Source organism: Triticum urartu, chromosome 4A (assembly GCF_056163025.1).
Source record: "Triticum urartu cultivar PI428250 chromosome 4A, HENAU_Tu73, whole genome shotgun sequence".
Classification (NCBI taxonomy): Eukaryota; Viridiplantae; Streptophyta; class Magnoliopsida; order Poales; family Poaceae; genus Triticum; species Triticum urartu.
In genome coordinates this window covers 337,676,908-337,699,351 of record NC_141876.1, presented here as the reverse complement: position 1 = coordinate 337,699,351, position 22,444 = coordinate 337,676,908, and positions in this window count along the sequence as shown.

The window sequence follows — 22,444 nt, the reverse complement described above, 5'->3', positions numbered from 1 at the left end:
TGATGAACTCTCGTATACTATGCTATGCTTGTGACAAACTTTGGCGAGATGTTTTAGCGCAAACTAGTATGTTTAAATTTGCAAGATCGATATACAAGATATGTTCTAGCTGTGCGCCGGTGTCCTACAAAGAACGTTTATGGAATACCGTAAATGATTTTCTGGAACGACATGTTGCGGGATCTGCTAGAGATGCTCTTAGCCTAGGCATTTGTTTACTGAAGCAAAACAAAACCAAACAATCGGTTAGTTTGGTTAGGAATAAAATAGATGAATCGTCGTTACCAAAGGGGAGTGTTGTTCTTGTTTGTTCCTTGGCACAAGCTAATTTGAATGCTCCTCGGAGTGGCACAAGCTAATTAATTTCCTTGTAAGTCCTTATTTGTTCAGTTACTCCCTCCTTTTCGTTTATAAGGCTTAAATCTGAAATCTCATCAATCAAGGTAGAAGGTGAATGGAGGACTGTATATCGTAGTTTACAAAATTACTCAAACTTTAATATGCATTAACTACTGTGTATGCATGGATGACAGGATGTTAGACTAAGTATATAGTAGATATACGTATTGTAACCTAACCTGTATTTGTACGGTTCCCTCTTATAAATAAATGACAGCCGTACCTACCAAGGGTATCGAGCATTGTTCCAAACCCTAGTTTGTCTAACATGGTATCAGACGACGCGTTCGATCCGCGTCGTGCTTCCGCCTCCTCTGCCGCTGCCGCGTCGGCCGCCGTCGCCGTGCCGCCTCCGTCAACCCTGGCGACGGAATCGCCGTTCATGGCGTCCACCCCGCTCGCCTGGGCCCGTCCGACTACATCGGGATCGCGACCACCAGCGCCCCGATCGCCCACGATCCATCCTTCGCTCGCCCGTGATGCGTCGCTCTCCTGTGATGCGTCCCTGGCGCCGAACTCCTATGATCCCGCACAGCTGCCCCGTGATGCATCCTTGGTGTCGAACTATGGCGCCTCTACGCAGCTGCCTTACGGCGGGACTCCGTCTCATGATGCGCCGCCGGCTCCAAGCCCCCGTGGTGCCGCCGTCCAGGTGCCCTACGGCGGGCCGTATCCGGCGCCGTACGTCGCGCCGGCCCCGTATCCTCTGTCCTCCGTGGTGCCCTACGGCGGGCCGTATCTAGCGTCGTACGTCGTGCCGTCGCCGTATGCCCCATCCTCTGCGGCGCCCTACGCTGCCTCTGTGCCATACGTCGCGCCGCTGCAGTCCTACGACGTACCTCCTATGACGCCCTACGGTCATCATCAACACTACCGTGTGCTTCCGTCGGCCGATGCGCTGATTCCATATAGTGCTCCTCCGACATATGACTCGCAGCTCTCCGCATCGGTGGCTGAACCAGGACCGTTCCACTTCGCTTACCTGGTGACGGTGAAGCTCTCTACTGATAACTACCTTCTGTGGCGCGCTCAGGTGTTGCCGCTCATGCGTAGTCACTACCTTGAGGGGTATGTCGATGGTACGCTGCCGTGTCCTCCGACCATGGTTCCGGTGCCCTCGGCCGCTGGTGGCTCCGTCATGGTGTCCAACCCTGCCCATCGTCGGTGGATCGCTCAGGATGAAGCTATTCTGGGTGCCATTCAGTCCTCGCTCACTCCCTCCGTGGCCGGCATGGTGGTTTTTGCCGCGACGTCGAGGGATGCATGGGCCACGCTCGACTCCAGCTTCTCCTAGCAGTCGCTGGCACGTTCTTCTTCCATTTGTAACCAGCTGGGTGAGGTCAAGAAAAATGATCTCTCCGTCACGGCATTCTTTAACAAGGTCAAAAATTTGGCTGATACACTGTCGTCCATTGGGAAACCTCTCCGTGATGAGGAGTTTACTTCGTTCATTCTCACTGGGCTTGATGAGGACTATGATTTTCTTGTCGAAAACATCAATGGACGTGACACGCCAATGCCGCCTCGCGACCTCTATGCGCGCCTCCTCAACACCGAATAGCGGCTCGCTGCCCGCCGCTCCGTCGGAGTCTACATGGAGTGCCCTTCTGCGAACGCTGCTCTCCACGGGGGTGCCCGTGGTGCCAAGCCGAAAATGCCGCCGTCCGCGGGCAACCAGCCCCGTCCGCCCGCTCCACCTCCTCCGACGGCTAGCCGCAAGCCGCTACACTGCAAGGCATGTGGTGGTGGGGTTGAGTGTCAGCTCTGCGGCATTGAGGGGCACTTGGCATCTCTATGCCATCGTCGCTTCAAACATGATTTCCTTGGCATTGGGAACAATGGGAAGGGTAACGAGAAGCAAGCTGCTCTCGCTACACAGGAGCCTGGGTTCACTCCTTCATATTCTGTGGATCCTGCCTGGTACATGGACACATGCGCCATGGACCATTTGACGAGCCAGCTTGACAAGCTGACCACTCGCCAGTCCTACACCAGTCATGATCAAGTCCACACTGCCAATGGATCAGGTATGCCCATCTCACATGTTGGTCAGGCATTTCTTCTTTTGCGTACCACTAAAACCTTGTGTCTTCTTGATGTCCTTCGTGTTCCTTCAGTCACACATAGTTCACTCTCGGTTCCTAAATTAACTTGTGAAAACAATGTGTTTGTTGAGTTTCACCCTTTCCAATTTTTTGTTAAGGACCGGGACACGAGGAACGTTCTACTTAGTGGTCGAGCTCACGATGGATTATATGCGCTTGATGTGCCATGAGTATCTCAAGTTTTCAGTGGTGTTCGGGTGTCATCATCGCAGTGGCATTCTCGCCTTGGCCACCCTGCCACTCCCATTGTGCGCCATGTGCTTCATCGTCATAGTCTTCCTGTTGAGTCAAGTAATAAGGAGTTTCTAGTGTGTGATGCCTGTCAACAAGGCAAGATTCATCAGTTGCCTTTTTCTGTATCAAGTCATGTTGTCAAGGCTCCTCTCGAACTTGTGTTTTCAGATGTGTGGGGCTATGCCCAAACTTCTGTTAGTGGTCACAACTATTATGTCAGTTTCATCAATGCTTTCAGTCGATTTACTTGGATTTATCTTATTAAGCGCAAATCTGATGTGTTTCATGTCTTTATTGAATTTCAAGCATATGTTGAGTGGTTGCTTAAGCACAACAGTATCAATGTTCAATTTGACTGGGGGGGAGGGTGAATATCGTAATCTTAACACCTTCTTTCAGAAGCTTGGCATCTCATGCCATGTGCCTTGTCCTCATACACATCAGCAGAACGATGCAGCTGAGCGCAAGCACCGTCACATAGTTGAAACTGGTCTAACACTTCTTGCACATGCCTTTGTCCCTTTTCGGTTCTGGAGTGACGCTTTTGTTACTACTTGTTTTTTGATAAACATGATTCCCACAAGACTTCTTCACATGAAGTCTCCTCTAGAAGTGTTGCTTCATGAAACTCGAGATTACTCCTTTCTCAAAGTGTTCGGTTGTGCGTGTTGGCCGCATCTTCGTCCATACAATAAGCATAAACTTGAGTATCGATCAAAAAAAATGTGTGTTCCTTGGGTACAGTCCTCTCCACAAAGGTTACAAGTGTCTCCACATTCCGACGAATCATGTTTACATTTCCCGTGATGTTGTGTTCGATGAGACCGTCTTCCCTTTTTCCACATTCACATCATCCACTGATACTCCCATCATCGAGTTGCACTCTTTTCCAGTTTTGCCTGATCAATTTGTGGATGTTGCATATTCTCCTCTGTTGTTGCCTAACCATGGTGCAGGGACTGGATGAGGTGCTCGACTTGAGCTTCTTGATGATGATAATGAGGCCTCAATTGCGCCAGCTGCCACTACACCGGTTGCTCCCGCTGCTACGCTGGCTGTTCCCGGCGATGATCGGGCGTGCATGTCCCATGCACGTGGATCCGATGGGGCGGCCCACGTCGCCTGGGTCGGCAACCTCACTTTTGCCTGGGCCGGCTGACCCCGCGGTGTTGTCCCCTAGGCCGGCTGACCCCGTGGCGCTGTCGCCTGGGCCGGCTGACCCCGTGGCACTGTCACCTGGGCCGACGGCCTCACCGCTCGATGCTTCGGGTGGGTTGTCATCGCCTGGCTTGTTTTCGCCGATCACACCCGGCCTGTCTTCGCCGATCACTCCAGGCCCGGCGTCGACCCTGACCATGCCATCGGACGCGATCGTTGGCTCGCCCACAAGCGCGTCCTCCTCGCCGCTGCTGGACAGTGGCTCCTCTGTGGTGGCTGCTCCACCGCCACCTCCGCCCGTCATCCTGCGTCCTCATACTCGCAGCAAGAGTGGCATCTTCCAACCGAAGAAGCGCACTGATGGCACTGTCGCGTGGCTTGCGGCCTGTATGGCGCATGCTGAGGCCGATCCTACGACTGAACTGCAACATTTTCAGGCAACACTTGGCATTCCACACTAGCGTGCTGCGATGGAGCAGGGGATCCATGCTCTTCAAAGAAACAACACTTCACGTTTGGTTCCACCTCCATCTGGTGTCAATGTCATTGACTCTAAATGGGTATTCAAGGTGAAGAAACATGCTGATGGCTCCACTGAGAGATACAAGGCACGCCTGGTTGCCAAGGGATTCAAACAACGGTATGGCATTGATTATGCAGACACATTCAGTCCTGTTATTAAACCAACCACTATTCATGTTCTTCTCTCCTTGGCTATTACTCGAGGATGGTCACTTCGACAGCTTGACGTTCAGAATGCTTTTCTCCATGGAGTTCTGGAAGAAGAGGTTTATATGCGTCAGCCGCCAGTTTTTGTTGATCCTGCTCAGGCACATCATTTGTGTCGTCTTGTCAAAGCTCTCTATGGTCTGAAGTAGGCCCCTCGTGCGTGGCATGCACGTCTTGGCGCTGCTCTTCGTGCGCATGGGTTTGTGCCTTCTGCAGCGGACACGTCTTTGTTTATTTTTCAGCGACCGGAGGTGACTATGGACATTCTAGTCTATGTTGATGGCATCATCCTTGTCAGTTCGTCTGCTGCTGCTACGAATCGGCTTGTGTCCTCTCTTGGTGCTGAGTTTTCTGTTAAGGATCTTGGGAGACTACATTATTTTCTGGGTCTGGAGGTTCTTCATTCTCATGGTGGCTTAACTCTTACTCAGAAGAAGTACTCCCAGGATCTCCTACGTCGTGCAGGTATGTTGCAGTGCAAGGCTGCTATGACTCCTATGTCTGCCACAGACAAACTAATAGCTCTTGTTGGTGACTTGCTCTCTCCCGAGGATGCCACTGAGTACGGCAGCATTGTTGGTGGGTTGCAGTACTTGCTCATCACTTGACCAAACATATCATTTGTAGTTAACCGTGTGTGCCAGTACCATCATTCACCGTGTGATCCTCACTGGTTAGCCGTTAAGCGCATCTTGCGCTATGTTCGTCACACTGGTTCATATGGTCTCCATCTTCAGCCTGCACCTTCTGGACTAATCTCAACATTTTTTGATGCCGACTGGGCTAGTAGTCCTAATGATCGGCGGTCCACAGGGGGACATGCTGTGTTCTTTGGACCTAACTTGATCGCCTGACAAGCTTGCAAGCAAGCTACGGTGTCTCGGAGTAGTACTGAAGCTGAGTACAAAGCGGTTGTTAATGCCACAGCTAAGATCATGTGGGTGCAATTGTTGCTTCGAGAGTTGAAGGTCTCTCCAACTCAGCCGCCTATCCTTTGGTGTGATAAAATTGGTGCCACATATCTTTCAACCAATCCAGTATTTCATGCACGAACGAAGCACATCGAAGTTGACTATCACTTTGTGAGGGAACGTGTTGCTCAGAAGCTCCTTCAGATCAAGTTTGTTTCTTCTAAGGATCAACTTGCTGATATTTTCACTAAACCCTTACCCTTGCCTTCGTTCAAAGGATGTCAACGCAATCTTAACCTTCTGAGTGTTTCAGGACATAGTTAAGATTGAGGGAGGGTGTTAGACTAAGTATATAGTAGATATACGTGTTGTAACATAACCTGTATTTGTACAGTTCCCTCTTATAAATATATGACAGCCGTACCCACCAAGGGTATCGAGCATTGTTCCAAACCCTAGTTTGTCTAACACAAGAATGGCTACATGCATTGGTTAGTTTCTTTTAACCCTTCCTTGCATCAATTTAATGCACCTTAAAATGTGAACATGTGGTGGAAAGAAGTGAAAATGAGACTTATAATATGGAAAACCAAGAAAATAAGATGAGCCCAATAAACCAGAAAGGAGGGAGTATTAGTGTATGAGTTGTTGTTTTTAGTGTACAAATTATGTTTAGGAGGATCCAAGGGAATCGCATGACCCTTGGGGGTGTGTGTACATCTCTATATATATTGCATGTGTTGGTATAAGAAGATATATATGGAAGGTTAAAAGCTACAGTCGTATACAGTCTGAATTCTAACACCCTCCCAGAATCTGAACCGGTGTCAAGAAGGTTAAGTTTGCGCTGACATACTTCAAACAGGAATTGGCAATGGCTTAGTAAAGATGTCAGCAAGTTGATTTTTAGACGAGATCAACTTGATTTGTAATAGCTTCTGTGCAACATGTTCCCTTACAAAATGAAAGTCTACTTCAATATGTTTCATCAGTGCATGGAGAACAGTGTTGGATGAAACATAAGTGGCGCAGTATAATCACATCAGAGAACTAGAGGCATGTCTTGAGGGATACCCAACTCTTGCAGCAAGGACTATACCCAATTAAGTTCAGTAGTAGAACTGGCAACAACTTTGTGCTCAGCTTCTATGCTACTCCGAGAAATGGTGGCTTGCTTCCAAGCATTCTAGGCGGTCAAGTTTAAGCCAAAAAACACAGATCCACCCATGGATTGCTGATCATCAGGACTCACCACCCAATCCGCATCAGAAAAGGCAGACAACACACCAGAGGAGGCAGGCTAAACACAAACCAAAAGAAGCAGTGGGTCTGACATAACGCATAATGTGTTTGACCATGGACCAGTGTGTGTCGCGAGGCGCATGAAGACACCGGCAGAAAAGATTAACTGCAAAGGAATATCTAGTCGAGTGATGGTGAGATACTAAAGACCACCAACAATGTTGCAATACTTCGTAGCGTCATCAGAAGAGAGAAGCACACCAACATCAGTATAAATCTTCTTAGTTATAGCCATGGGCGTAGATACGGGCTTACACTTCAACATGCCAGCCCGACGAAGGAGATCTTGGGAATATTTGTTCTGAGTGAGCGAGAGACAAACAATAGTATGAGTATCTTCCAATCCCAAAAACAATGAATAGGTCTGAGATCTGTGGCAGCAAAATCATGTCGAAGATTTAATATTAGCTAGTCAGCTGCAGCAGATGAAGAATTGATTAGAATAATATCATCAACATAAACAAATAGATACATCATGACCTTAGGGCATTGTAAAAGGAACAAATATGTGTGCAGCAGACGAAACAAATCCATGTGACCGAAGAGCTGAACTAAGATGGGCATGCCAAGTGTGAGGGGTCTATTTGAGACCATAAATCACCTCGATCAGCTGACAAAGATGACGTAGTTGATCAGCATCAACAAATCAAGGAGGTTGCCCCATGTAAACATCTTCCTCTAAGACAACATGAAGGAATGCATTCTGAACCTCCACTTGACGAAGGGACCAACCACTGGTGCAGCGACATCCTATACAAATGGTTCTTACCCTTTTCACGACAGAGTTTTAAACCATTGCCTTACATGTGTGCTATAGGGGGTTCCATCTCACACGATCCAGAAAATCAGCGGTCCTAGGGAGCAAGTAAGCTTACATTTGGTAGAACTAAGCGTATGTGATGCCCGCATCTACCCTGAACATGAGTCGTCACACAACCATTTGTGATATATCAAATTTCCCAAATGATCCATCCTTGCTAGTCGTGTGGGATGGTATTACCATCGCACACGATATTCTGTTGTACAACATTTATGAAGCACGTCCCATGACAAATAATGCACGGTTATAAAGCATGTATGGTAAGGAGACTATTGCACACATTTACTTTTGTCGCACCGTTTGTGATTTATATTAACAAGATAATTTAATCATCGTACATGTGTCAGATAAGTTTATAAAATGTCCGACAGGTGTACTCGTGTCGGATGGGATAATGTAGGATCGAAAGTATGTCTAGAGGGGGGGGTGATTAGACTACTTTACCAAATAAAAATCTAGCCTTTTCCCAATTTTACGTCTTGGCAGATTTTAGCAACTTAGCACTAGTCAAGTAAACAACCTACACATGCAAGTCTAAGAGTATAGTAGCGGAATGTAAAACATTGCACATGAAGGTAAAGGGAGGTGTTTGGAGGGAGCAAACGCAATGTAGACACGGAGATTTTTGGCATGGTTCCGATAGGTGGTGCTATCGTACATCCACGTTGATGGAGACTTCAACCCACGAAGGGTAACAATTGCGCGAATCCACGGAAGCATCCACCCACGAAGGGTCCACGAAGAAGCAACCTTTTGTATCCCACCATGGCCATCGCCCACGAAGGACTTGCCTCACTAGGGTAGATCTTCATGAAGTAGGCGATCTCCTTGCCCATACAAACTCCTTGGTTCAACTCCACAATCTTGACGGAGGCTCCCAAGTGACACCTAACCAATCTAGGAGACACCACTCTCCAAAAGGTAATAGATGGTGTGTTGATGATGAACTCCTTGCTCTTGTGCTTCAAATGATAGTCTCCCCAACACTCAACTCTCTCTCACTGATTTGGAGGTCACTGGTAGCAAGGAGATGATTCGGAGACTCAAACTCATACTCTAGCCATGAAGCATCTTCCAATTCCTTCATTTGGTGACTCAAATATGTCGTAGGAGTTGGTTGACACAAGTGCTAGACCAGCAACACCTTCATCTTGAGTATATTCGGAGTCGGAGTGATAACTTCTCTCAGAGTGATTGTCGAAGTCGGAGCCGGATACCCATTCACTAACATGAGCTTGATGTCTTCGTTTTGTGTAGCTCCTTGATGATTTGTCCTTCCTTTCTGATTCCTTGCTTCTCCGTGATGTTCTTCATTCATAACGATCATCTCTACTCCTTCTCTCTCTTAGTGGCGATTCTTCTCTTCTACTTCTTTTGGGAGAATCTTCTCTTCTTTTGTAGGGATCCGTACACTCATTGGAATAGTGTCCCGGTCTACCACAATTGTAGCAATTACATTCACGACTTGAAGATCTTTTGTCATCGTAGGACCTTGACTTGGAACTTCTTTCCTTGCTTCTACTCTTGTAGAACTAGTTGAAATTCTTCACCATTAGGCTCAATTCTTCATTGAAGGCTTGTTTCTCACTTGATGATGTGGGAGCATCACATGAGGCTTTGTAAGCACCACTTGACTTGTTGTGAAGCTCTTCCTTATCCTTGAGTGACATCTCATGAGCAACAATTCTTCCAATGACTTCCGTTGGCTTGAAATCTTTGTAATTGGGCATCATTTGGATCAATGTGCACAGGGTATCATACTTTCCATCCAAGGCTCTTAGGATCTTCTTGATGATGAATCTATCGGTCATCTCTTCACTTCCTAAGCCGGCAATCTCATTTGTGATGAGAGCAAGCCTAGAGTACATTTTAGCGACACCTTCACCATCCTTCATTTTGAACTTGTCAAGTTGACTTTGAAGCACATCCAATTTGGATTCCTTGACAGGGTCGGTACCTTCGTGCATATCAATCAAAGTATCCCAAATTTCCTTTGGATTCTCAAGACGGCTGATTTTGTTGAATTCTTCGGGGCACAATCCGATGAAGAGAATATCACAAGCTTGAGCATTGTATTGTAGCATCTTCAAGTCTTCCACGCTAGCTTCACAGTTGGGTTCTCTCCCATCAAAGAATTCACCTAGCAAGCCAATACACACAATAGCCCAAACGGCAGGGTTATGTCCAAGAATATGTATTTTCATCTTATGATTCCAACTAGCAAAATTTGTACCATCAAAGTAAGGACCTCTACGGTGATAATTTCCCTCGCTAGATGCCATACTCTCCTAACTTGTGAAACCAAGGCTATGATCACCAAAAGCTATGGAAATCAAGGCAAATGGAGACCAAAGCTCTGATACCACTTGTAGGATCGAAAGTATGTCTAGAGGGGGGGGGTGATTAGACTACTTAACCAAATAAAAATCGAGCCTTTTCCCAATTTGAAGTCTTCGCAGATTTTATCAACTTAGCACTAGTCAAGTAAACAACCTACACATGCAAGTCTAAGAGTATAGCAGCGGAATGTAAAACATTGCACATGAAGGTAAAGGGAGGAGTTTGGAGGGAGCAAACGCAATGTAGACACGAAGATTTTTGGCTTGGTTCTGATAGGTGGTGCTATCGTACATCCACGTTGATGGAGACTTCAACCCACAAAGGGTAACAGTTGCGCGAGTCCACGGAGGGCTCCACCCACGATGGGTCCACGAAGAAGCAACCTTGTCTATCCCACCATGGCCATCTCCCACGAAGGACTTGCCTCACTAGGGTAGATCTTCACGAAGTAGGCGATATTCTTTCCCGTACGAACTCCTTCGTTCAACTTCACAATCTTGACGGAGGCTCCCAAGTGACACCTAACCAATCTAGGAGACACCACTTTCCAAAAGGTAATAGATGGTGTGTTGATGATGAACTCCTTGCTCTTGTGGTTCAAATGATAGTCTCCCCAACAATCAACTCTCTCTCACTGATTTGGATTTTGTGGAAAGATGATTTGAGTGGAAAGCATCTTGGAGAAGGCTAGAGATCAAGATTCATATGGTTGGAATGGAATATCTTGACCTCGACACAAGTGTAGGTGGTTCTCTCTAAGAAAATGTAAGTTGGAAGTGTAGGCATGTTCTGATGGCTCTCTCCATGAGTGAAGAGTGGGTGGAGGGGTATATATAGCCTCCACACAAAATCTAATCGTTACACACAATTTACCAAACTCGGTGAGACCGAATCGTGAAACTCGGTCGGACCGATTCAGTTCAAAATGTGAACATTAGGATTTTCGGTGGGACCGACTCGTTAACTCGGCGGTACCGATTTCATTAGGGTTAGGCATAACGTATTCTCGGTGAGGTCGATTACACAAACTCGGTGGGACCAATTTTGGAAATAAGCTAACTAGAGAGTTGGTCAGGCAAACTCGGTGGGATCGATTCGCTCATCTCGGTTTGACCGAAACATTACAAAGGGGAAACAAAGAGTTTGCATTGCGAACTCGGTGGGACCGATCGCTCATCTCGGTTAGACCGAAACGTTATGAAGGGAAACAGAGAGTTTGCAATCCCATCTCGCTGAGACCGAGATCCCTATCGGTGAGACCGAAGTGACTAGGGTTTGTGGCAGTGGCTATGTCAAATGAACTCGGTGGCGCCGGATGGAAAGTTTCGGTGGGGCCGAGTTTGGCTTTTGGTTTGGGACATATGTGGATATGAGAAAGTGGTTGAGGGTTTTGGAGCATATCACTAAGAATTTTGAGCAAGTAACCCATTAAGCAACACCTCATCCCCTTTTAGTAGTATTGGCTTTTCCTATGGACTCAATGTGATCTTGGATCACTAAAAGGTAAAATGTAGAGTCTTGAGCTTTAGAGCTTGAGCCAATCTTTTGTCCTTAGCATTCTGAGGGGTTCACATTTCTAATCCATGCCATGCCAATCATTGAGCTTTCCTAAAATATTTATCTTGAAATAGTATTAGCTCAATGAGCTATATGTTGTTAGGAATTACCAAAACCACCCAGGGATAGTTGCTCTTTCAGATAACTATCACACAAGCTATTATGTGGTGCAACGTTTACGATGCGAACAACATCACAAACAATTCATGATTGTAAAGCGTGTACGATAGAGACTATCACAAATATTTAGTTCGGTTGCACCATATGCGATATTATCTGACGTCACACACGGTTTGAAAACGGCAAGTGTGTGCATGGTCCACAAGTTTTCTCTTTGTGAAACGTGTCAGAATATTTGGTTTTTTGGTATATCACACACACTATGCTTTATAAACCGTGTGTGGCGTAATGACCCGCAGACCGTATTTTCTCCCTAATTTAATCGATGTAATTTAAAATTGTACATAAATTTAATTAAAAAGTAGGCAATAACTTTTTTCATATCCATCAGGTTCAAAACCATTGCATTATTCAATTCACACGTACATATGTTCAAGAATTACATAAGCACCAAATAAAGAATGATGAACTAGGGTTGTATAATATATTAAAGACGGTAAAGAAAGAGGCAAAAGATGTTCTGGTTGTTGTAAAAGGTAAAGCTTAATGCTCATATTATGCCCTCCATTATGACGAATGCATGCACGACTCTAGTCCAACCCCTTGTGAGGGCCGACCACCCATCCTTCACTGTCTTCATGAGGACTTCTAGATATACATTATAGTTTGGTAGAAATACTTTAACCTTTGCATGACCACCAATCATGTAGTTTAAGAGGAAATCTTGAATAAACTGCTTTGAGAACCACTTCAAATAAAAAAGATTGAAACATTGTCATCTAACAACTCATTATGGGTAGTAAAAAGAAGGCTATAGAGTTCTTAGTTATTATCCTGCAGTTCACTGTTGTCTTGGATAAAGTATAAACAAATATGTGCCTATGAATATCTCTTTACTAACAATCTTTATTAGTTTCCTCACTTGATGCTGCTTCATGAATATCTCATTGCCCCATACGCACAAAGTGTCGAAGCACAGATCTTTACCAGTAACATATGTGCCTATAGGAAACAAGTTAATTTGAGAAGCTAAACTGCAATTGCACAATGATGTAGTACAATACTCCCTTCGTCTCAATATATAAGATCTTATTACATCCAATAAACTCACATATTGGATGTATTAACATCTTATATTATGGGGCCGAGGGAGTATACATAAGCCATCAGATGAAACTAACCTCGATGGAAAACAATATTCATTCCCAATATTTTCCTATCTAAGAACATCGAAAGGCATGTTAAGTACAACATTGTAAACATAAACCAAATATATCCATGGTAAACAACATGATCTCCAAATGATATCTTCAGTATGTAGGCTGGAGCACGCTAGATAAGCAAATAAGAAGTGGAAAGGTGTGTTAACTGCAATAGTGTCGGTGTATTGAACATGGGTGTTCATACCCGAACTATGCACATACAGTTGCATCCTTCCTGATGACAAGGTCTTGTCAGAGAATGACCTTCTAAACACTCAATACTTGGTAATCAAAACCATGAAGATCAATACTCAAGTTGTTGTCAAGCTTCGGGCTAACATCCTCAAGACCGATAAGCTTCCTCCCACCGTTCCACTATGGTAGTTGTCAAGAACTTGCCGATAGGTGTCGAGCGGGCAGGTGGTTAGGTAGGGCTTTTTGGGACATGATAACCCACAAGTACAAGGGATAAATTGTAGTTTTTTTTCGATAAATAAGAGTGTTGATTCCAATGAGGAGCTAAATGTAGAATTTATACTCTCTTCAAGTTCTATTGACCACCGATACAACTCTACACACACTTGAGATTTGCTTTACCTAGAATGATGTCTACTACACAACTTTATTCTTGTAGAATCATGTTGGGCCTCCAAGCGTAGAGTTTAGTAGGACAATAGCAATATTCCCTTAAGTGGATGACCTAAGGTTTATCAATCCGTGGGAGGCGTAGGATAAAGATGGTCTCTCTTAAACAACCCTGCAACCAAATAATAAAAAGTCTCTTGTGTCCCCAACACACCAAATACAATGGTACATTATATAGGTGCACTAGTTCAGCGAAGAGATGGTGATACTAGTGTAGTAATGATAGTAGATATTGATTTTTGTAATAGGAACAATAAAAAACAGCAATGTAGCTATTGATAAAACAGAGCACAAACGATATTGCAATGCTTGAAAACAAGGACTAGGGTCCGTACTTTCGCTAGTGCAATCTCCCAACAATACTAATATAATTGGATCATATAACCATCCCTCAACGTTCGATGAAGAATCACTCCAAAGTTCTTATCTAGCAGAGAACATTAGAAGAAATTGTTTGTAGGGTACAAAACCACATCAAAGCTATTCTTTCCGATCAATCTATCCTAGAGTTCATACTAAAATAAAACCAAGCTATTCTTTCCGATCGATCTATCCAAGAGGTCATACTAAAATAACACCATATGATACAGAACAACCAACTCTAATGTTGCCTAGACACCCAATGTCACCGCGAGTATCCGTGAGTTGATTATACGATATGCATCAAACAATTTCAAATTCATAATGCTCAATCCAACACAAATAACCTCAAAGAGTGCCTCGAGATTACTACCGGAGAAACAAAGACGAGAATGTGCGTCAATCCCTATGCATAGATTACCCCAATGTCACCTCGGGGATCCGCGACTTGAGTGCCAAAACACATATCAAGTGAATCAATATGATACCCCATTGTCAGCACGGGTATTCATAGCAAGACATACATCAAGTGCTCTTAAATCCATAAAAGTATTCAATATGATAAAACAAAATCCAAAAGGGAAAACTCAAATTCATCACAACAGGATAGAGAGGGAGAATGTAGGATCTAGAAGTAGATGTGTCTAAAGGGGGGGTGATTAGACACTAGGTGCTAAAGTTGCAATTTTTAATCTTTTTCGATTTAAGTGGAGTTTAGGCACAATTTCAACACACACAATACATATCAAGCAAGCATGCAAAGAGTATATGAGCAGCGGAATGTAAAGCATGCAACTTGCAAGAATGTAAAGGGAAGGGTTTGGAAATATCAAACGCAATTGGAGACACGGATGTTTTTCTCGTGGTTCGGATAGGTGGTGCTATCCTACATCCACGTTGATGGAGACTTCAACCCACGAAGGGTAACAGTTGCGCGAGTCCACACAGGGCTCCAACCAAGGGCAACGGTTGCGCGAGTCCACGAAGGGCTCCACCCACGAAGGGTCCACGAAGAAGCAACCACCCACAAAGGGTCCACGAAGAAGCAACCTTGTCTATCCCACCATGGCCATCGCCCACGAAGGACTTACCTCACTAGCGGTAGATCTTCACGAAGTAGGCGATCTCCTTGCCCTTACAAACTCCTTGGTTCAACTCCACAATCTTGTCGGAGGCTCCCAAGTGACACCTAGCCAATCTAGGAGACACCACTCTCCAAGAAGTAACAAATGGTGTGTAGGTAATGAACTCCTTGCTCTTGTGCTTCAAATGATAGTCTCCCCAACACTCAACTCTCTCTCATAGGATTTGGATTTGGTGGAAAGAAGATTTGAGTGGAAAGCAACTTGGGAAGGCTAGAGATCAAGATTCATGTGGTAGGAATGGAATGTCTTGGTCTCAACACATGAGTAGGTGGTTCTCTCTCAGAACAAATGAGTTGGAATGATGTGTGTGTTCTGATGGCTCTCTCACTGAATGAGAAGGAGGTGGAGGGGTATATATAGCCTCCACACAAAATCCAACCATTACACAGTTTTCCAATCTTGGTGGGACCGAATAAATAAACTCGGTCTGACCAAAGTAGTAAACTTAGTGACCATTAGGAATTTCGGTGGGACTGACATGCAACTCGGTAGGACCGATTCGGTTAGGGTTTGGGCATAACGTAATCTCGGTGAGACCGATCACACAAACTCGGTGAGACCGAGTTTGGTAATTAGCTAACCAGAGAGTTGGTCAGGCAAACTCGGTGGGACCGATTTGCTCTTTCGGTGGGACCGAGTGGAACTCGGTGAGACCGAAAAGTTACAAAGGGGAAACACTGAGTTTACATTGCAATCTCGGTGGGACCGATTGCATATCTGGGTGAGACCGAGAATATTACAATAGGCAACAGAGAGTTTGCAATCCCATCTCGGTGAGACCGAGATCCTTATCGGTAGAACCGAATTGCTAGGGTTTGGTAGTGGCCAATGACAAATGAAACTCGGTGGCGCCGGATAGGAAGAATCGGTAGGACCGAGTTTGGCTTAGGGTTTAGGTCATATGTGGATATGGGAAAGTAGTTGAGGATTTTGGAGCATATCATCAAGCACATGAAGCAAGAGGCTCATTAAGCAACACCTCATCCCTCCTTGATAGTATTGGCTTTTCCTATGGACTCAATGTGATCTTGGATCACTAAAATGTAAAATGAAGAGTCTTGAGCTTGAAGCTTTAGCCAATCCTTTGTCCTTAGCATCTAAGGAGTTCCCACAACCTTTAGTCCATGCCACTCCATTGTTGAACTTATCTGAAACATGCTAGATAGAAGTGTTAGTCCAACAAGAGATATGTTGTCATCAATTATCAAAACCACTTAGGGAGCACTTGTGCTTTCAATATCCCCCTTTTTGGTAATTGATGGCAACATACATCAAAGCTTTAGATAAAGATATACAGAACAGCAAGTAAAGCTTTGGAAGAACATGTAGCAAGCATAGGCTCCCCCTACATGTATGCACTCATGTAGATATGAAATATAGAGGCATGTGAGAGCATAATCATGACAGAGTAGGCAATGTGTTACATGTATCTTGGCCATATGCATCAGAGCAAAAGATTATTAAGGAAAATACCTTCATGATCATGAGTCCTTCTTGCAAACAGTATGTACATAAGCAAGAACTCCTCATACTCATGATTTTGATGCATATACTTACCTTGTGGTCTCGAGTTGGCTTAGGATGGAATGAACCTGCAAACAAGGTTAGATAACACAGGTACGTCCACTAGCCAGAGCAAATAAAAGAAACCACAAGAATGCCAAGATTGGGATGACATGTAGAGAGTGATATCATTGGATTCAACATGTCCCCAAAAATAAAGATATGCAATGAATTTGGCTGATTTCTTTTCCCTTAGGTGTCTTGCTCCCCCTGAATCTTACATGGGATATTGGGAGAAGATAGGAAACAGAAAATCAGAGCTGAATAGAACTTAATTCAAATGAGTTCATATGAACATGTCTTTCCCCCAAAAAGACATGTGGCATCTCTCCTCGTGAACATCAAGCATCTGGGATCCTTGAGTATTTTTCTCTCCCTGGAGATCTCTCTCTCCCCCTTAACAACATCCGGGATCCTTGAGACTTTCTCTCCCCCTTAATACTTTTTCTCTCTTGGTGTGATCTCTCTTTCCTACAAGCTTTGATGTGATCTCTCTCTCCCCCTTTGACATCAATTTCCAAGAAGGTTTTCCTGGAATCCGTCGAATGGGTTTGGTCCTTGAGATTCGGCACAAAGCAGAGGATAAAATTGTGATGCTTGTGGAGGACAAGATTCATTGAGTGGAGCTGGATCATAAGAAATATAGAACAAGTGGCAAACTGTTTTTCTGATTGCAAAGTCGGTGGCACCGAGTGGCACATTTCGGTGGTACCGAAAAGATTCGGTTGGACCGAAATTTGCAAGTCGGTGAAACCGAGTTTACACAGAGAAAAAACACTTGTCACCTCAGCTCACTAGTCAAGTAAGATCTCACAAAGATTTGCAAGGAATTTGATGCAGAAATATGCAGAACAAAAACAAACAGGAAAAAGTGAAAGTTTCTAGATGAAGTTTTTTTTGTTTTTGAGAGAGAAGGAAACAAATATGCAAGGAACAAATGCAATAACTCAGAAAAGGACACAAGAGAATTTCATCTAGAATTGGGCGGTGACATAGTCACCTATGTTAGAGTATATTGACTTAGGAGTCAAGTGAGGACACTTGATCATAGGTCATACTCATCGTTTAAGCTCAAAATGGGGTTACCATTTTTCGTTTAAGCATCTTGATGTGTTCACATCTTGTTGAGTTGCTTTGACTCATGTCTTGAAGTAAAGCTTCTCTAAGATGGAATGACATACCATGGGTGGTGATGTGGTTCTTGCTCATGTAGTTGAACTTGTGTGGGTGCTCAGGGTTGATGTAGTTCATCAAGAGTTGGGAGCACCACTTGGAGTTTGAGTTCATCTACCTACATGGGTTAGTTCTTGCAAGGAAGAGCACTAGTGTATCCAAAAATGACAATCATGAAGCTTAACATAGAATTTGTCAAAGGATATGTTTGAATGGTTTTGTGCTTCCTTGTCTTCAACCACTATTGTGTAGAGTCTTGGTGATGTAGAGATTGCTCAAGATATGAGTGAGTCGCAATCTCATGGAATTAGATTCAACCAAGCACCTACATGGGTTAGAAAACATGCAAGGTGCAAATATATCCAAGACATAAGATAGTTATCATAAGAGATATATCATGGATTAGTCATAAGCTCATGTCTTGCATGTATCCAATGAAGTTTCTACTCCAAGTTCGAGGCATCAATGATGTTCAATTCTCCTCTCAACCTGCAAAACACTTTCTCATCAAGCGGTTTAGTGAATATATCCGCTAATTGCTTATCGGTGCAAACATGCTTAAGATTGATGTCACCCTTAGCAACGTGATCTCGAATGAAATGATGACGAACTTCAATATGCTTAGTTCGAGAATGTTGTACAGGATTATGACCAATTTTGATAGCACTTTCATTGTCACAAAGCAGTGGAACATGTCTCATATAAATCCCATAATCTTTAAGAGTTTGGGTCATCCAAAGTAATTGAGCGCAACATGAACCAGCGGTAATGTATTCCGCTTCGGCGGTGGATAAGGATACCGAGTTTTGTTTCTTGGAAGACCAAGACACAAGAGATCTACCAAGAAATTGACAAGTACCCGAACTGGACTTTCTATCAACCTTGTCTCCGGCATAATCTGAGTCGGAGTAGCCAACAAGATCAAAAGAAGACCTCTTAGGATACCAAATGCCAAAATTTGGTGTATGGATTAAATATCTCACTATCCTTTTCACAGCCTTAAGATGACAATCTTTAGGAGCAGCTTGATATCGAGCACACATGCACACACTTAGCATAATATCGGGACGTGAAGCACATAGGTATAACAATGAACCAATCATAGAGCGATAAACCTTTTGATCAACAGGTTCACCATCTTTGGTCAAATCATTATGTCCACTAGTGGGCATGGGTGTAGACATACCTTTGCATCCTTGCATATTGAACTTCTTGAATAAGTCCTTGGTGTACTTTGTTTGAGAGACAAATGTACCTTCCTTAGTTTGCTTGATTTGCAACCCGAGAAAGAATTTGAGTTCACTCATCATAGACATCTCAAACTTCTCTGACATTAGCTTTCCAAACTTTTCACTAAAGAGAGGGTTAGTTGAACCAAATATGATGTCATCAACATAAATTTGGCATACAAATAGTTCTTCATTAACCCTTTTAGTAAAAAGAGTAGAATCAATTTTACCAATTTCAAAACCACTTGTAGTAAGGAACTTGGTCAAGCATTTATACCATGCTCTAGGAGCTTGTTTAAGACCATAAAGAGCTTTGTGAAGTTTGTAAACATGATTTGGTTTCTTAGGATTGACAAAGCCGGGAGGTTGTTTGACATAAACTTCCTCCTCTATTTCTCCATTTAGAAAAGCACTTTTAATGTCCATTTGGTACAAGGTGATATTATGGTGACTAGCATAGGCAAGTAAGATGCGAATGGACTCAAGTCTAGCAACAGGAGCATACGTCTCACCATAGTCCATACCTTCGACTTGTGTGTATCCTTGGGCGACGAGACGTGCTTTGTTGGGGACCACTTGTCCATCTTCATCTTGCTTGTTGCGAAACACCCATTTGGTACCAATGATGTTGTGGTTGTTGTCGGGCTTCTCAACCAATGTCCAAACTTGGTTTCTCTCAAAGTTATGTAGCTCTTCATGCATAGCGTTTATCCAATCCGGATCTTCCAATGCTTCTTCAACCTTCATTGGTTCAATGCTAGAGATGAATGAATAGTTTTCACAAAAGTTAGCTAAACGAGTTTTTGAGCGAGTGATTCTCCCGGTTTGTATATCATTGAGGATTTGCTCGACGGGATGATCTTTGGCAATTCTTGCTCGGACTCGTGAGAGCTTTTGCTTGGGTCTTTGTTGAGCATCTTCTTCATCTTGTTCTTCTTCTTGGCCTTCTTCATTGTTGACGTCGTCGTTCTCTTGTCGTGGTGGAGAAGGAGGTTGTTGATGTTCATCTTGACGTACTTCCTCGTTTTCTTCATCTTGGTGTGGCCCACTTGTGGATGCTTCCGTGTCGATTCTTGGTTCACCTTGTCGTGAAGTAGAAGCTTCCACTTGGACGGATGAAGTACTCTCCTTCACCTCCGTTGGACGAATTTTGCCAATGGACAAATCTTGAATTGCTTCTGAAGGGTCTTTGTCTCCTACATCAATTGGCAATTGCTCTACTTGCGAGCCATTAGATTCATCAAACTTCACATCTACCGTCTCTTCAACCTTTCGGGTGAAATTGTTGTAGACACGGTAAGTGTGAGAGTTTGAGCCATAACCAAGTAGAAAACCTTCATGAGATTTAGGAGCAAACTTTGAACGACGATGCTTATCAAGAATGTAGCACTTTGAGCCAAATACTCGAAAGTATCCAACTTGAGGCTTGTTACCGGTGAGGAGCTCATATGCCGTCTTGCCGAGTAGCTTGTGAAGATATAAGCGATTTGTTGCGTGACAAGCTGTCTCAACCGCTTCTGCCCAAAAGTGCTTTGGCGTCTTGTATTCATCAAGCATTGTTCTTGCCATTTCGATGAGCGTCCGGTTCTTCCTCTCAACAACTCCATTTTGTTGAGGTGTGTATGTAGCCGAGAACTCGTGTGAAATCCCTTCTTCGTCAAGAAAGGTGTCCACATTTGCGTTCTTGAACTCTGTTCCGTTGTCACTCCGAACCTTCTTGATCTTCACATCAAACTGATTTTGGGATTTCCTAGCGAAGTTTCTGAAGATCTTCTGGACCTGCGATTTGTCATTAAGAAAGAACACCCACGTAAATCTTGAAAAATCATCAACTATAACTAGACCAAAAGAATTTCCACCGAGACTCTTGTAGGCATTGGGACCAAAAAGATCCATGTGAAGCAGCTCGAGTGGCCTCCTTGTGGTCATGATGTTCTTCACGGGATGTCTTCCTCCAACCTGTTTACCTGCTTGACAAGCACTGCAAAGTCTATCCTTATCAAATATGACATCGTTAACTCCAAGGATATGATTTCCTTTAATAAGCTTGTCAACGTTTCTCATGCCAACCTGACCTAGTCGTCTATGCCACAACCAGCCTTTTGAGGATTTAGCAACAAAGCAAGTTTTAGGTTGTGCCTTTTTAGAGAAATCGACAATGTAAAGATCACCTCTACGCATACCCGTAAAGACCATTTTATGATTGTCTCGACGAAATACTTGGCAATCTACCTCAGTAAATAGAACGTTCAAACCAAAATCAGCAAGTCTAGATACTGAAAGTAAGTTATAGCCAAGAGATTCAACGAGCATGACATTTTGAATGGAACTATCATGTGAGATGGCCACCTTACCAAGGCCAACCACTTTACCCTTTGAATTATCACCAAAGGTGACATATTTTTGAGGGTCGTTGTTTTCAGCAAGCTCATGAAACATCTCTTCATCTCCGGTCATATGATCAGTGCATCCACTATCAAGAACCCATCCCTTTCCTCCTGATTCATATCCCCGAAGATTTGCCATAAGACCAAAATGTCTCATTGCATCATCAAGATCGGAGTCACTGTCATCATCATCATAATATTCATGTTCATCATGATCTTGTGACTCATCATTTCCTAGAGAGGGTAATTCATTAGATAAATGATCAAAGTGGTTACTTTTATGAATTCTTATAGCTTTGAGTATGATATCATTAATGATTCCAACATCTCCTTTAGCATGCTTAAGATTGGCAAGTTCAAGAAGACATTTACCAAAACTAGGATCACTAGAGTTCATCTTACTCAAGGCAATGGATTTATGGAGAATTTCATCCAAAGTTTTCAAGGAATGATTGGGAAATCGTTCCTCAAGAAATTTCCATATAGCATAGGCACAATCTTGAGTAGGCAAACAAGCAATCAGATTTTTGGGCAATCCTCTAATGATGAGCTCAATAGTTCTAAGATTGCGAATCATGTCAATATCTTCATCTAGGGTAGGATGCAAGGGATCAATATGGGGTGCACAAGGGCTAGCAATATACTTGTTCAAATGATATTGATTAAAGATTACAAGCATCTCATTTTTCCACTCATGAAAATACTTTCCATCAAGAATAGGCACTCTATGTCTAAGACTCCCTAGAGTAGACACATCCATCTTCCTCCAATGGTGATTAAACCAAGGCAATGGAGACCAATGCTCTAATACCACTTGTAGGATCTAGAAGTAGATGTGTCTAAAGGGGGGGTGATTAGACACTAGGTGCTAAAGTTGCAATTTTTAATCTTTTTCGGTTTAAGTGGAGTTTAGGCACAATTTCAACACACACAATACATATCAAGCAAGCATGCAAAGAGTATATGAGCAGCGGAATGTAAAGCATGCAACTTGCAAGAATGTAAAGGGAAGGGTTTGGAAAGATCAAACGCAATTGGAGACACGGATGTTTTTCCCGTGGTTCG